This window comes from Myotis davidii, unplaced genomic scaffold (genome assembly GCF_000327345.1).
Source record: "Myotis davidii unplaced genomic scaffold, ASM32734v1 scaffold93, whole genome shotgun sequence".
Lineage (NCBI taxonomy): Eukaryota > Metazoa > Chordata > Mammalia > Chiroptera > Vespertilionidae > Myotis > Myotis davidii.
The window spans coordinates 2,129,562-2,144,163 of NW_006292095.1; the positions used below are offsets into that span (position 1 = coordinate 2,129,562).

General features: G+C 45.0%; 1 protein-coding gene across 13 annotated transcripts in view; it reads left to right on the forward strand.

Annotated features, from left to right (window-relative positions):
• ANK1 (ankyrin 1) overlaps window positions 1-14,602 on the forward strand; it is a 203,346-nt gene that overhangs the window by 108,854 nt on the left and 79,890 nt on the right. The gene's annotated exons all lie outside the window — the stretch shown is intronic.

A 14,602-nucleotide genomic window follows, 5' to 3' on the forward strand; every position in this document is an offset into this window, starting at 1 on the left:
CATATAAAAATTGTTTTAAATGATGCTGAAATACACATAACTTAGAATTTATCATCTTAACCATTGTTAGTGCACGGCTGAGTGGCATTAAGTACATTCATATAGTGGTACAACCATCCCCACCCTCCATCCACAGAACTCTTTCATCTTGCAAAACTGAACCTCTGCCACCATTAAGCAGTAGTGCCCCATTCCTGCCTCTCCCCAGCCCCTAGCAACCAGCCTACTGCCTATCTATGAGCCTGACTTCTCTAGGCACCTCATATAAGTGGAGACATGCAGTATTTGTCCTTGTGCGACTGGCTTATTTCAGGTAGCATGATGCCCTCCAGGTTCATCCATGGTGCAGTGGGCTAGGTGACTTTTATAGGCCAGTGGAGAAATGCCCGGAACTCAGGTTCACTTTTCCACTGGCATGTGCCTCTGCCCTGTCCCTCCTCCTCCACCCAGACTGTCCCCTTCCTCTTGCTTAAAATGCAAAATACCACTTGCTTTCTCTTCCTGGGCCAAGACCCCATTTGGATTCAGTTGGTCTCCTGTGGAAATTCACAGCTAAAAGATCAGAGGGGATGGAGCGGGTGGTGTGTGATGGGAAACAGAAGCAGGTGTGTGATAGGAGGCAGAGGCCCGTGGCAGTGAACTTCAGAGGGGAGGTGAAGCGTGTGGACTGCACTTCAGGTCGAAAACTGGATGAGGAGGGGGAAAGCCCTCCTCCTCTTCTTTTGTCCCTCTGTCCAAATATACAACATGGACCGAAGGACATTCCTCACCAACCATGCAGAGCTGAAGGTTGGCCTTTGGAGAGCAGACTGAAACTCCAAAGCCATTTCTTTCGTGGGAAGAGGCGATAAGAATCAAGTACAGGGCAGAGTGAGAATCCCGGAGTGACTCAGGGAGGTGTCCCAGGGACCCCTTGGACAGTAGCCCAGAAGCAGCTGGTGGTCCTGTTGTCCCCACCCCCACCCAGCCCCGCCCCCGCCAGGGGAGGGAATTGGTCTCTCTCCCCAGGGGGATGCATTTCTGGTGCCAGAGGCCAGGCCTGAGGCATCCTCCGTTCAGCTCAGAGCTGCAGAGACCCAGTGCACCTCCTCTGCAGTGCAGTTTCCGGCCGGGGAGCTCCAAGCCTCAGAGGCCTTCCAAGGGTTAAGATGCCAGCTCTCAAAGGAATCCATTTAGCAGAAATGGGGACAACCGAACGCTCATAAGCCTTGAGCCAGGGCTCATTTTCGGTGTGAAATTGGAAGATTTTGATGATACCCGAGCAACGGCTTTGTCCTGATTGGCCTTCCGTGGGTGAGCCCTGAGCGTAGCTGGCTTGTCCCTCTGCCTGCCGTCTCTCCTCAGAGCACTTCAGGGCAACCAGGCATTATTTGCACTTTATTGACACCACTTCCTATCGATCGATCGGCTCGGTGCCAGTGACAGCTCACGCTTGGCCCTGCTAGAGACTGAGGGGAGGCTCTGGCCTCAGACTGGAGACTGCAGTCCTGGCTCAGACCAGCCTTTTCTCTCAAAGAGCAGAAGGCTGCAAGCAAGGCAGTGAAGGTCAGAGGGAGTAAAAGGAAGGTTTCGCCCTAGTGCAGAGCCCCTGGCTGCTGGCTTAGTCCCGGCTCCCCAGATCCTGGCCCTGTTGGTCTTTGTCCAGTTCCGTGACTGTGCAGGGGCAGGGAGCTGCAGATGGGCTGCCCCCGGGGACTGCCAACATTGCCCGAGCCTCATTCTGGTTTCACAGGGCATTATGGCTTTTGCTCTTGAGTGGAGAGTATGGGTAATATGGGGGAAGGACTATAGCAGCTGAACTTATGCCCTCATTAAACACATTAGTGCACCCATCGGGACAGTGCTGCTGCTGGATAATGTTCACAGGGCTCGCATCCTAATGGCTCCAGCGCCTTCTACTCTTTAAAAACATCCACTCATTGTTTTGGGAAGATAAAAACAGGCTCTTGTCCTGGGGCCATGGCTTGAGAATGTGTTTTGCTTGAATCTTTTGAGCTGGTGGACTGTGACAGCAGCAATACAGCAAATGCTGATCCTTATATAAGTAACACACTTTCAAATAGTATGTTTTGTGGAAAGAATGTATGCTGCTTGCCATAATAGGAAGTAATTACTCTAAGCGTGTGAAAAGAGGAACTCGGCTTATATAAGAGACATCTGAATATTCAGGGCAGTTTCCTTATTGCATAGATTGTGCCTACTCATTTTTATGATCATCATCATTATTATACTTAGAAAAAAGAACAAGTTCACACATAAGGACACACATGCGCACATGCACGCACCAAGATCTTTACATGAATGCTGGGTTCTTTCATTTAGTTATTCAAGCATTGCTCACGCTTTAGACCCATTGTCTTCAGCCGGTGTCTTCCTGTACATTTCCACCTGATGTGGAGTGCTGAGATTTAGGGATTTCATAGTAAAAAAAAAAAAAGTCCTGTCTTCATCTTCTCTGAACTGTAGTCCACTGGCAATGAGAACTATCAATCAAATAGCCACATGAATAGATATGCAAACCAAACTATATTAGGCACCGTGAAGGAAAGGCATAGGATTTTATGGGACTATATGAGAGAGACTTGACCTAGAGTTGGAGGTCAGAGAAGGCTGTTGTGCGGAAGAGATAGTTGAGCTAAGGGATGAGTAGGGGTGAGTGAGGTGAAGAAAGGGAAGAACATTCCAATCATAGAGAATAGCCTGTCCAACGTCCCTGAGGCAGGGAAAACTCGGAGAGTTTCAGGAAGGCCAAAGTGGCAGCAGTGCAAAGAGCAAGAAGGATCAGCAAGGCCGGAGAGAGCGGTTGGGATTGTGCTGGACCTTCTATTCCAGGCAAGGGCACTCATCACAACAGTCTACAGCGGGGACAGCGTGCCCCAGGGCCCGAGCAGTGTGTGTGTGTGCTTGTTTGTGTGCATTCTGTTAATCCTGTAGTTGCTGACTGAGAAGAAAGAGCTACCGGGGCGGGGGACAGAGCAGCAGCAGTGAGGGCAACTTAAGAGCTTGAGGTAATGGCTATTGACCAAGAGGAATGGAGGTATTTCAGCATTTAACAACCTGTATAGCCATGTCAACGTGTTCTGGCAGAATATCCACCCCGCTTACAGATGTTCACAATTCTGACCTTTATCCTAAGAGCAGAGGGAAGGGAACCACAGACTCAAGCACAGGAGTGCCGTGATAGGAGGTGTGCTTTAAAGGACCACACTGGCTACTGTGTAGAAGGCATATGGAAGGGCCCAGAGGTGGATATGGGGGAGCCAGTTATGAGACTCTTACACTAGCCTGGGAGAGAAGTGTCGGTAGCTTGCATAAAGATTGTGAGTGTGGAGATGGAACAAAGTGAAGAGTCTCAGTGAGGAATTGGAGGCGGGGGGGCAGGGAAGGAGCCTGTGGGGATGACTTCTGAGGTCTGGCTTACTGAGAGGGGGAAGCACCATTCACCGAGACCAGGAACACTGGGGGGAGGCGGGGGACCCAGTGTGTGGAAACGCGGTAAGGGGATAAGAACAGGGTTGTGTGGAGGTTCTCCGAAGGAGTCTTTAGGGCATTGACATGAAGACTGCTATAGAGTAAGCAATGGGATATTTGAGCTGGAATAGATAAAGATAGAGATTTGGAAGTCATTCAGCATTCGAGGAAGTCAAATGCTGGCATTGGCTGATGAAAGCTGGCATGAGAGCATGTTGAATATAATCCCACCAGTGCCTTTGTGGGATCATTCCATATGTATTTATTAAACACCTACTCTGTGCCAGGTACTATTCCAGGCCCTGAGCAAGACAGACAAAATAGACCAAGTCTGTGCTCTCGTGGCAGTTATATGCTGGTAAAGAAGACAGACATAACCAAGAAAATGAACAAATGTATGTCAGCTAATGAGAAGTACCATGGAGGAGAAAGGGATTTTAGATGGGGTGGTTAAGGAAGGTCTCTCTAAGGGCACGACTTCTGAGAGACCAAGAGAAGCAAATAAGACCAAGTGGTTTCTGGGGGAAAGCATTCCTGGAAGAGGGGAAGCATGTGCAAAGGCTCTGGGGCAGGAGTAAGCTTGGTTTCTTTGGGGAACAGCAAGAAGGACAGTGTGGCTGCAGTGGAGTGATTCAGGGGGAAAGTGGTGGGCACGGAGGTGGGAGAAATTTTCAGGACCAAATCTTGAAGGGCTTATGGGCCATAGTGAAGACTGGGATTCCACTATAAGGGTGATGGAAAGCCATTGGAAGCTTTTACACAAGAGATATTCAATCTGATGTAGGTTTTTAAATGATCGCCCCGGTGCCGTGTGGTGAATAGACTTAGAGACCTGGGACAGAAGCAGGGAGACTGGTCAGGAGGCTGAGGCAGTAGACCAGGTAGATCCAAGTGATGGCTTTGAGTAAGTAGGGACACTGGAGGTGGTGAAGCCAGAGGACTTGCCTCCCTGGGTTTGCTGTGTTGTTGCCCTGGCTACGGTGGTCTCAGCACACACAACACAAGGCTGAGTAGGGGCCAGGGGCTCGCTACTCAGCCTGAGGCCATGTCGTTCTTGCCACTGCAAGAACCATGTACAATGGGATGATTCGTTCAAATCTCAGCTCAAAATCCATATGTCAAAAGACATATCTGATCCCCAGAGCCTGGAGTAATCTCTGCCTTTGCAATTGATTAGCATCTCTCTTGCAGCTCAGTGCAGCATGGTAATGTTGAGCACATCTTACCTGTCCTAGTAGATGCTAAGCCACCTGAAGGTGAAGTCCATGACTGCTTATTCCTTATGGCACCCAGGTTAGATCTCTGTGTGCTCAATATTTGTTTGAATAAATGGCTACATAATTATGCACATTCTAATATCAGCTTCACATGTTCCATTTCCAGAACTATTGCTGGATTACTTAATCAAATCAAAATATTTTTATGGGGGCCATAGCAATTTAAAAGATACTTTCTGCAGTGAGCTAATTGATCTTACACATTTACCAGTTAGCTCCCCATAAAAAGAGAGCAAGAGGAGAATGCTCAGGGCCTCTGTTCTCCTGAACTCCTAGAAATGTTGGGTCAAATTAGATGCTTCACTGGGAACCACCAGCTATAACTCCAGGGGCAAAAAAACTCATTATTTTAGTTTTCTGTTCTATTCTTATAATGCTAGCAAACACAGGCTCACTTGGCCTTCCTCATAAGAATGTTATTTGAGGCTCCAGGAGAAAATTCATGCCAAAAGAGAAGCCTTGTTGTCTGCAGTGTTGGCATCAGGCGAGCCTTTGGAGCATTCAAGGCTCCTCCATCCCTATAGCCTGTCTTCTTCTCTCCATAGGACTTATTGCTACCCCAAACTGGGATGCATCTGCGTGCCTCTCCATTTTTCTGCATCTTTTTCCACTAAAATGTAGGCACCTCAAGGGGAAAGGACTTTATTTTATTCAATGCCCTTTTTCAGGATTCTGCCTGGCACATAGTAGGTGCTCATCAATTCAGTCAGTAGATGTTAAGCCTCCCGTAACCACTAATGCTTAGAGTTTATGTACTTGACGCGTAGCCCATGGAGGATTGCTCTAAGCACCACCACTTTTAGGAGTGTTGTGAAATAGTCATTCATGGAATAATGACTCTGTGGTTCTGATTCTGGCACTAGCCCCACTCGTCGAGTGTGTGGCAATGTTTGCTGCAGTATCCAGAAGCTCGAGCATCTGAATATTCACAAAAACATGAACCACTTCCAATGCTACAACACAGCCAGGGAAAGCATGCGAAGCCATGCTAGTCCCACTGATGTTCCCTGAGTTCCCACCATGTACATTTCACATGCCCCCCATCACTGCTGGGTACTTGTTTATCTTGAAGGTACAGGGTTTTAGACATTTCAAATAAATGGAGCACCTGTAGCAATAGTTTCTGCTGCAGAGTAATCTTTTCTACAGAAACCAGATGCCAAGTCTTTTGAGCAGGATTTCTGGGGCTCTGGTGATTGTGATAATTGCTCCCTTTCCAAATTATAGAATCTTAGCGCTTAGAGGTCATGGCATTCAAGTCTCTCATTGTGTGTCTCAGAAAGCTGAGGTCCGGAGGTTACTTCTGAGTATCATCTGAGCTTTATGACTCTGGATTTGATGAAATGGGCTTGAGAAGACCACCTAAACTTCCTCTGCTCACTTATTTATTCCACAAACATGTGTGGGGCACTTACAAGGACCGAAGCACCTTGCTAGAGACTAAATCCATTTATCCCCTGCTCTCAAAGAACTCAGAGGTAGTGAAAGAAGTCCAGCTTATATATAGAAGGTTACAAACTCAGTGTTGTAAGTGCCATGCAGAACAAGCCCGGAGAATATTTTCATTCATGTATCCATTGATTCAACAAATATTTATGAAGCTGCTCGAATATGCCAGGTGCTGGCTGCTCAAAGCTGAGTGAGTCCCAGTGCCTGCTCTCACATTGCTTCTGGTCTGGGGTTAGTGGCTACAATACTGATATCACAGAGAAGGGTTTTGAAGGAAGAGTAGGGGTTTGCTGGGTGGAGAATTGGGGAAAGGAAAATGCAGCAGAAGGAATAGATTGTACAAAGGCAGGAGCAGTGAAGGTCACAGACAGCAAAGTAGGGGTGAATGAAATGAAAAGGGGTGAGGATGAAAGGCTACAAAGGTTATGTCAAGGTCAGTGTAGATAGAGAACCTGTGACTTTTCTCTGTCATCCTCTTTCTCTTGGGAACTATTGACAGTTGTAGAAAAGGCATTCAACTACATAGTTCCCTAATTTTACCTGTATCCCCAAATTCACACAAAAAGCCTTCCTAATATGATATGTTACTGCTAAGCCTTCACTTACTCCCTTCTTGAGGCTCTGGGGGAGCGATGAAGGAGAGAGAAGAGTATGCTATTGAAACCCCTCCCCACCATGGGAAAGTGGTGGTCCATGGTGGGCAGTTAAACAAGAGAAGCAAATAGATGCCCATGTCTGATACCATGGGTTCTTCTGAAGTTCTTACCAGAAAAGGTATTAGTGAAAAAGTTGGAACTTAAAAATCGCCATCTCCTGAATTATTTTAAATAGGTAAATTACTTCTGCATTTCAGCAGAAACAAACTGGTGTTCATCTTGCTAGTTATAATGGCCAATTTACAGTTTTAAAGTAAGTTGATTACTTGTCATGAGTCAGAGTGTTTAATAATCACAGATTCCATTTCTACAGTATCTCTGCTTTCCTGAGCCTTTCCCTAGGCACGACCACCTTCAGTGCTCACATCACCCTGTGGGGTGCACAGAACAGAAGCAGGACAAGTGAGGCCAGTGAGACTCAGAGAGGCGAAGAGCTGAAGAGTCTTCCTGAACTAGAGTCTGTGTCTGGGTCTCCCAGCCCGAGCCTCTACACTGCACCCTATAGGTGGACTTGAGACTTGCAGCAGAGCCCTTGATTCCCCTGAGCCACCTTCCTTGAACCGGTTTCCTTTCCCCCTCCTTCTTATATGAAGATGCCCGTTTGTAATGACAATGGGACATCTCTGGGATCCTAGGGATGAGGAAAAGTGTGAAGAGCATCATCAAGAACGATCTGGAAAACATTGCAAGGAAAAGTGCATGTCGTCCCATGGAGACCTGATGTGATATGGGAGACTAAGAAAGAAGATCGTGCTGTGTGTGTGTGTCAGGCTGTACGAATGTGCATTCAGTTCTGCAGAGTCCTATGGACCAGGCACTGTGTGCCAGGCCCCACGCTAGGACCTAAGCTACAAAGGCGAGATAATAGAACCTCAGAAATCCTATCCATTGAAAGACGCAGACACAAGAGCAGACAAATGCAATTCCACTTAATAGGGGGCCTTGCTAGAGTTCTCGTCGAGTGTCATGGGAACATGGTCAAGAGAACAGTTCACTTTTGGGGGCTGGAAATAGGGTATGGTGTGCCGAAGAGAGAGGGGCAGGACAAGTCACAGAGAACAAGGACATTTGATCTGGGCCTTGGAGGAAGAGTTGCCTCGCTGGTTTTTAGAGGAAATGTTAAACCCAGTGCCTACTCTTTTGGTCGGAATGGACCACGCATGTACGTTTGCCTGGGATTATTTCCATTTGATTGTGAATTCCTTGATATAAATTTTTTTGTCATTTTTGACAATCATGTCCCTGATCTTAATTGTTTTATGATTTTTTAAATTTAACAACAAAATTAATCAATGGTGGTTATTTAAAAGTGCATACTATACAGAAATACATAGTCTTCTGTAAGTCTTAAGTCTTCTCCTGTACCCCAACTCTCTGTGAACAGCTGGGTGTGAATCTTGTCAGGCCTTTTTCTGTGCATCTCTACATGCATATCTTAATTGCTTTCTGGGAGCCGTTACATAGCTTTATTCTGGAATTGTGGAATGAAGAGGAAGCTAGGAGACAGAGCAGTTCTAATGTTTTGAAGATACAAAGATTGAGGCCCGGGGAGGTGAAGTGAGGAGGACTGGTCGGGAGGACAGTGTAAAGGCCTTGATTCCTTATCTACTGTATTTTGCCCCGAACCCCACTGCCCTGCTTCTGAAGGTCTGGCTCCCTTTCTCTTTTTAGAGAAATGCCAAGATCTCGGACATAGAAACTGTTTCTAGTCCATAGGAGATATTCTTAGCTGCTGAGCTGAATTTCAAAGTCCCGTTCTCTCATTAACTTGAGCTCACACTTCCTCCTCCAGTCTCCCAGAGGGCCCCAAGCCCTGCAGCTGATCTGCTCTGAGCCCTGGCACTTCGCAGAGCGTGGAGGCTGTGCAGGTTTTTTCACTGAGAGTAGAGCGGAGGTGATCCGGGGTTGATTCATCTCCTTGCACAGCTCTGGAATAGTTGTGGGTTCCTTTCTTTTTTTAAAAATAGATAATGAAAAGGATTAGTGTGTCTTTCCTCCTCATAAAAATGTCTAGTAAACTATGAGTCTTCAGAGCTACCTGGATGGGCCTAAATTTAGATCTCAATAAAACAAAGGAGGGGAAGCGCTCTATCTGTATCTCTATCTCTATCTCTATCTCTATCTCTATTTTCTCCATCTCTTTCTCTATCACTTTCTCTATCTCCATCTCCATCTCCATCTCTAATCCTCTCTGTTCCAGGAGTCTATCTAGAACACACTGTACTCAGTTGTCATGTCTCATTTCATTAGTTTCCTTCAATATGAAACACTTCCTCAACCTTTGCCTGGTTCTCATGTTTATGACAGTCTTCCATTCCGTCATTTGAACCTCAGCTGTGTCCGCTGATGTTTCCTTATGCCCCAACTAAGGCAGTGCATTTCTGGTAGGAATACCCCAGAAATTATGCTCCCTTTCTACCCCTCCTGATATTAACCCTGATCACCTAGGGCAGTGGTCGGCAAACTCATTAGTCAACAGAGCCAAATATCAACAGTACGACTGAAATTTCTTTTGAGAGCCAAATTTTTAAAACTTAAACTATATAGGTAGATACATTGTTATTAACTTAATTAGGGTACTCCTAAGGCTTAGGAAGAGCCACACTCAAGGGGCCAAAGAGCCACATGTGGCTCACGAGCCGCAGCTTGCCGACCACGGTCCTAGTGAAGTTGGTGTCTACCAAGTTTTTCTACTACACAATTATTGATTTTTTTCCCTTTGTAGTTTATCAGTATTTTGTTGGTGTGGTGGTGGTGGTGGGGGGCGGGTATTCTGATGTACTGCCAATTGACCGAATGTCATCAAATTTCCAGCCACCAGCCTTGGCATCCATTTGTCTTCTACCTGTATTAACTACCACTATGAGATTCCAAAGAGTGAGTCTCCATCTCTGTCATTTATTCTACATTTATTAGCTGGCATTCTACGAAAGGATACGCTTTTCCTCCTCCCTCATTGATTCGTTGTAGGTTTTATCCCCTCCCCCCATTATATATTTCTACCTGTGCAGATTCATGGGTTTTTACTTTATTTGATGGGTAGTAATCTCATATGCTAATTTTTCATTTTGATGTTCAAAGCTTAATTAAACCAATAGGAGCCCTTTCAATCATCTGGCTTCTTTGTTCTTTGATGTGTCTTCAACATTCTTGGAGTGTGTTCTTACTTTTTGGCACAAGTTGTCCCAGGCCATTTTGTACTTCCCTGCCCCGACCCTGGACCAGCCATTTTACCAAGGTTCCTTTCAGTGGAGGATGATATTTAGACACCAAAATATGGTCACTTGATGTGCCCATTGCTGCCGGTTGCTGCATGTGCCTGAGTTTATGCACACATCTGTAACTATTTCCACATCTATCTAGGTACATGCATTTTAAACATCCATGGCAGCATGCCAATACTTCCCATTCTAGTCTGACACCTCAGAGTTATGTCTTTCCAAGTTTGTGAGTCCCTACAAACAGTGAGAAACATAATTCCTACTAATTCACATCATCCTCTACATATTTATTTACAATATCCAAACCACACCGGAGTAGCCCTCCTCTTTCTCACACACCAGACGTACTTCTGCCCCAGCCTCTGCAGGGAACTCCCTGGTTCACAGACCTGCTTCCTCAGATGCCCACATCCCTGAGCTGGGAGGGAAAGGAAGGGAAGGAAAAGAAGAGAGGGGAAGGTGGAAAACTCATTCACTTTTGATTTCATTTCTGTTTTGGCTGATAATTTAGTGCAGGCAATTTGGGGAAAGAAATCAAAATTTATATTGTTGTAGTAGTGTTTTTGCTAGCTGCTTAATTCATTTCCTCATTTAGTCATCCCACAGTGATGGTCACCCCCTCTTTCCTTTCTCATCATCTCTTGTTTGTTCATCATCTCCTCTGCCTTCCTTGGTTTCCATGGTCTTTGCCTTTTTTTCTTCCCTTATTTTTTCTCTCTTTCTCATCAATTTCAGGATTTGAAAGGATTCAGAATCCTTTCAATTCTTTTTTTTTCTCTTCATAAACTGTGCTTAATTCTTATTTGCTATTCTGTTTCAGGGCTGTAGACTTGCAAATATATAATGTAAGTGATGTTGCTTCACAAATAGAAACCAATAATAGAGCAAAGCTAGCGGTCACAAATGTATGGGCTGGTTGGTACTTGGGGAATTAAATGTCCATAACATCCTATATAATAAAAGGCTAAAATGCAAATTGACCGAATGGTGGAATGACCAGTCAGTTGCTATGATGTGCACTGACCACCAGGAGGCAAACACTCAAGCCAGGCTCATGGCTGTTGAGCGCAGTGGCAGTGGCGGGAGCCCCTCTTGCCTCTGTGGCAGTGCTAAGGACCCTTTGGAGGATGTACACCTGCCGGCTTAGGCCAGCTCCCTGCAGGGTCCTGGTCTGCGAAAGGATGCAGGCCAGTCTGAGAGACCCCCTCCCCAGTGCATGAATGTCATGCATCGGGCCTCTAGTAGAATATAATACTTATCTTCTCTCAACAGATATAACAAACAAAAGAGAATCCAGATTGAATAGCAAAGTGGGAGATTAAATATAAAAACCCACACATTTCCACATATACATCCTCGATCTTCTGATTGGTTCTTTACTGACCACACGGGTAAAGTGAAGTGTGGCATGAAGGCAAAGTTATCTCTCTTTGTTCACTCTTGGGTCCTCAGACTTCTTGGCTTTCTCTGCTATTGCTCTTGGCTTATTCTTTCCAGGATTCTAGTCCTTCCCTTCTCCTTTAAAATATGTTTTCCAGTGCTCCATTGCCTCTGAGACTGGCTAGATAGCAGCCAACTAATCTGAGAAACTGAACCAGTAACATGGTAGTTTATGAATAAAAAGGTCATACTTTCTAATACTACATTAGCACATTACCCTATGGAAATGCACTGCTTAACTCAAAGAAAGCGGGTGGTGGATTGAAATAATGAGTGTCAGAGGTGTGGGGTGGGAAGGGGCAGGTGAGCCTTGAGGTCCTCGGGACACAGCCTGAGGCTGCCAGTTCATGGAGGCTGTATTTGCAGGTAAAAATAAATGCCTATGAGAATAGCAATGCAAGGGCTGTGTGTCTGCCCAAGAATGTAACCATCAGCTATTGAAATGTTCTTTCAATTTTGAAAGAGATGTAGGATCTTAGGGTACCACATCCTTTCTATTTGAAACCGTCCTCTGCTGTGGACAGGATAAGAGTTAAATTTCCTATGACATGTCTACTGTATTTGTACATTTAGAAATCAATTAGTGTAATTGGGGCAATCAGAGATGCTAAACAGAAGAATGATTTGCTGGGAACAAATGTCTGGAACTGTGTATTTTGCCAATGGAATTTCTCACAGTTGGTACAAGAAAATACTCCAAATTAAATCATTCAGGCTGAATATGACTTTTTTCTTCTTTTGAAAAATGTTAAAACAAACACCGCCTGGCTGAGATCTCCTCCAACTCCCACCACACAGATTGCTTCTCAGACAAAATCCTCTAAATTGACATTTTACCTGAAAAAGAACAAAGGCAGATGAAAAATTCTAGGTGTGTGTGCTTGGCATGAATATTTTTGCCCAAAGAAAAGGAACCTTAAAGGATTGTCCGCTGTATGAGAACCATGTGGAATGGGATCATGTGGGGCTAGTGAGCCTCAGAGGCTCAGTGTAAGGAGTATGTAGGAGGTAAAAAGCTTCCAAGAACATTGCTCCCACCCTACCAATGAGAAAAGGCTGGACGTTGTACTAAATTATAATTTTTCCTGACCCTGTCAGAGGGCTGAAGTAGTAGGGCCACCAAGTTAACTGGAATCCAAGGAGGGATAAGAAGTCCCTCCAAGGAGAGGGCCACAGTTTCATCTTTGGCAGAGAATAGAAGAAAGAGGTGGAGACCATACAAGCTAAAATCAAAACAAATTCTTAGAGGCCAAATGTGGTCCAGTGTGTCCGTGACAAGATTTTCTCCACAGGCCTCCACGAGGTGCTCATGAGAAATATAGGGATAAGTTAGGATACCAGACTGTGGAGGCGAGAGGCGTGTGTGTGTGTGTGTGTGTGTGTGTGTGTGTGTGTGTGTGTGTGAATAACAGACAAAGCTTTGCCCGTTTCTCTAGACTCTTCCTTCATGTGAAGCAAAAGCACACCCTCACCTTCAGACCACAGGCAAAAATTCATTCTCCATGGGATGGAATAGAAACAAACTCCTCTGCCTTGGGGAAGGGTGGAAACAGTCCTGCCCCAAGTCACAGGCAGAGATCCAGGGCTGCCCGGGGAAAGGTAGAGGCAAAACCCTCTACTCCTGGGCAAGGGCAGGAAACAATCCTGGACCAGGATTCTATACTAACAAGGAGATCTTATTCCTCTGTTATTACTGGAGGGAGAGCAATCAGCTTCAAGATTGAGAAAACAGAAAAACCCTGTCACCCAGCTCCTCCTCTAAGCTCAAGGTAACAGCAGACTACTTCTAGAGGAATTTGAAGACTGTAGTATACTAAAGGTAATAACAAAATCCAGACCTAGGTCAACTCTTGATTAGATTGATTCAGCTCCCCCATCCCCACCCCACCCCCTGCTATACTAAAACTTCACAAAAGAAGAGGCATGTCCATTTCTATGCATGAATGCTATTTACTTCAGTGTCTATTGCTCTTTCTGCACATAATGTCTGGCATGCAATTAAAAATTACAATGCACACATAAGAAAAAAAAATTATTGTCAAGAGACAAAACAATCAATAGAACCAGACTCAGAGATGACCTAGATATTGGAACTATGAGCTGGACTTTAAAATAACTGGGATTAATATGTTAAAGTATATAATGGGGAAAGTGGATAACATTCATGAACAGATGGGGAATTTCAGAAGAGAAATAAAAACTATAAGAAAGAGCCAAACAAATTGCTGGAAATAAAATAAAACCACTTCCTTGGCGGTGAGGAATTTCTTCAACAAGCTCATAGCTGAGGAAAGAATCAAAGAATTTGAAAATAAGTCAATATAAATTATCAAAATTGAAACAAAATCTAAAAAAGAGTGGGGAAAGAAAAGTAGACCAGAGCAGCCAAGAACTGTGGGACACTATCAGCTAGTCTACTATCTGTAACTGGAGACCCAGAGGAGGCATCTTTAGGAAGAGGAATCTGACAAGCTGGTGTTTTTCTGAGAAAGGCATGTGGTTAAAAAATGGCCACAAGTAATTTTCACTTTGCTCCCCTGCTTCCAATTTAGCTGGAGCATTTACTCTCATATTCCTCTACCTCCTTCTTGCTTATCCTCCAGTTATTTGGGGGAAGACATATGTGGTTCCATGCTCCCCTGGCCCCTGCCAGCCGTCTGTCTGCCATTTGGCGTCTAGAGGAATGGCTGTGAAGGTTATATAGGGTAGATAAAAAGATACAAAGCAAGACTCAGCAGCCTGCCTTTTAGCAAACAACTTAATTTAACTAAAACAAGACACACGGATCCTGGCTTTGAAGGGGTGGTACATTATAGTTCATCTTCTGTTTATCGTTACAGTTAAGAGCAAATAGCGCACAGAGCTTGCACCCCTTTACCCCTTCTTATTTTAGCAATAAAAAACCAGCTTAAAAAATAAAGCATTAAATAGTATTTATCCACGAAACATTCCTTTGGTACCATAAGTGGTCTCCTGTGTAGACCAGCTATGCATCTAATAAGATAATTGTACAAGCTCCTTCCTGTATATGTGCAGTATGTTAGTTTTCAGGCATTCTGTGGTATGGGCTACTGGATGGTGGCCAGCC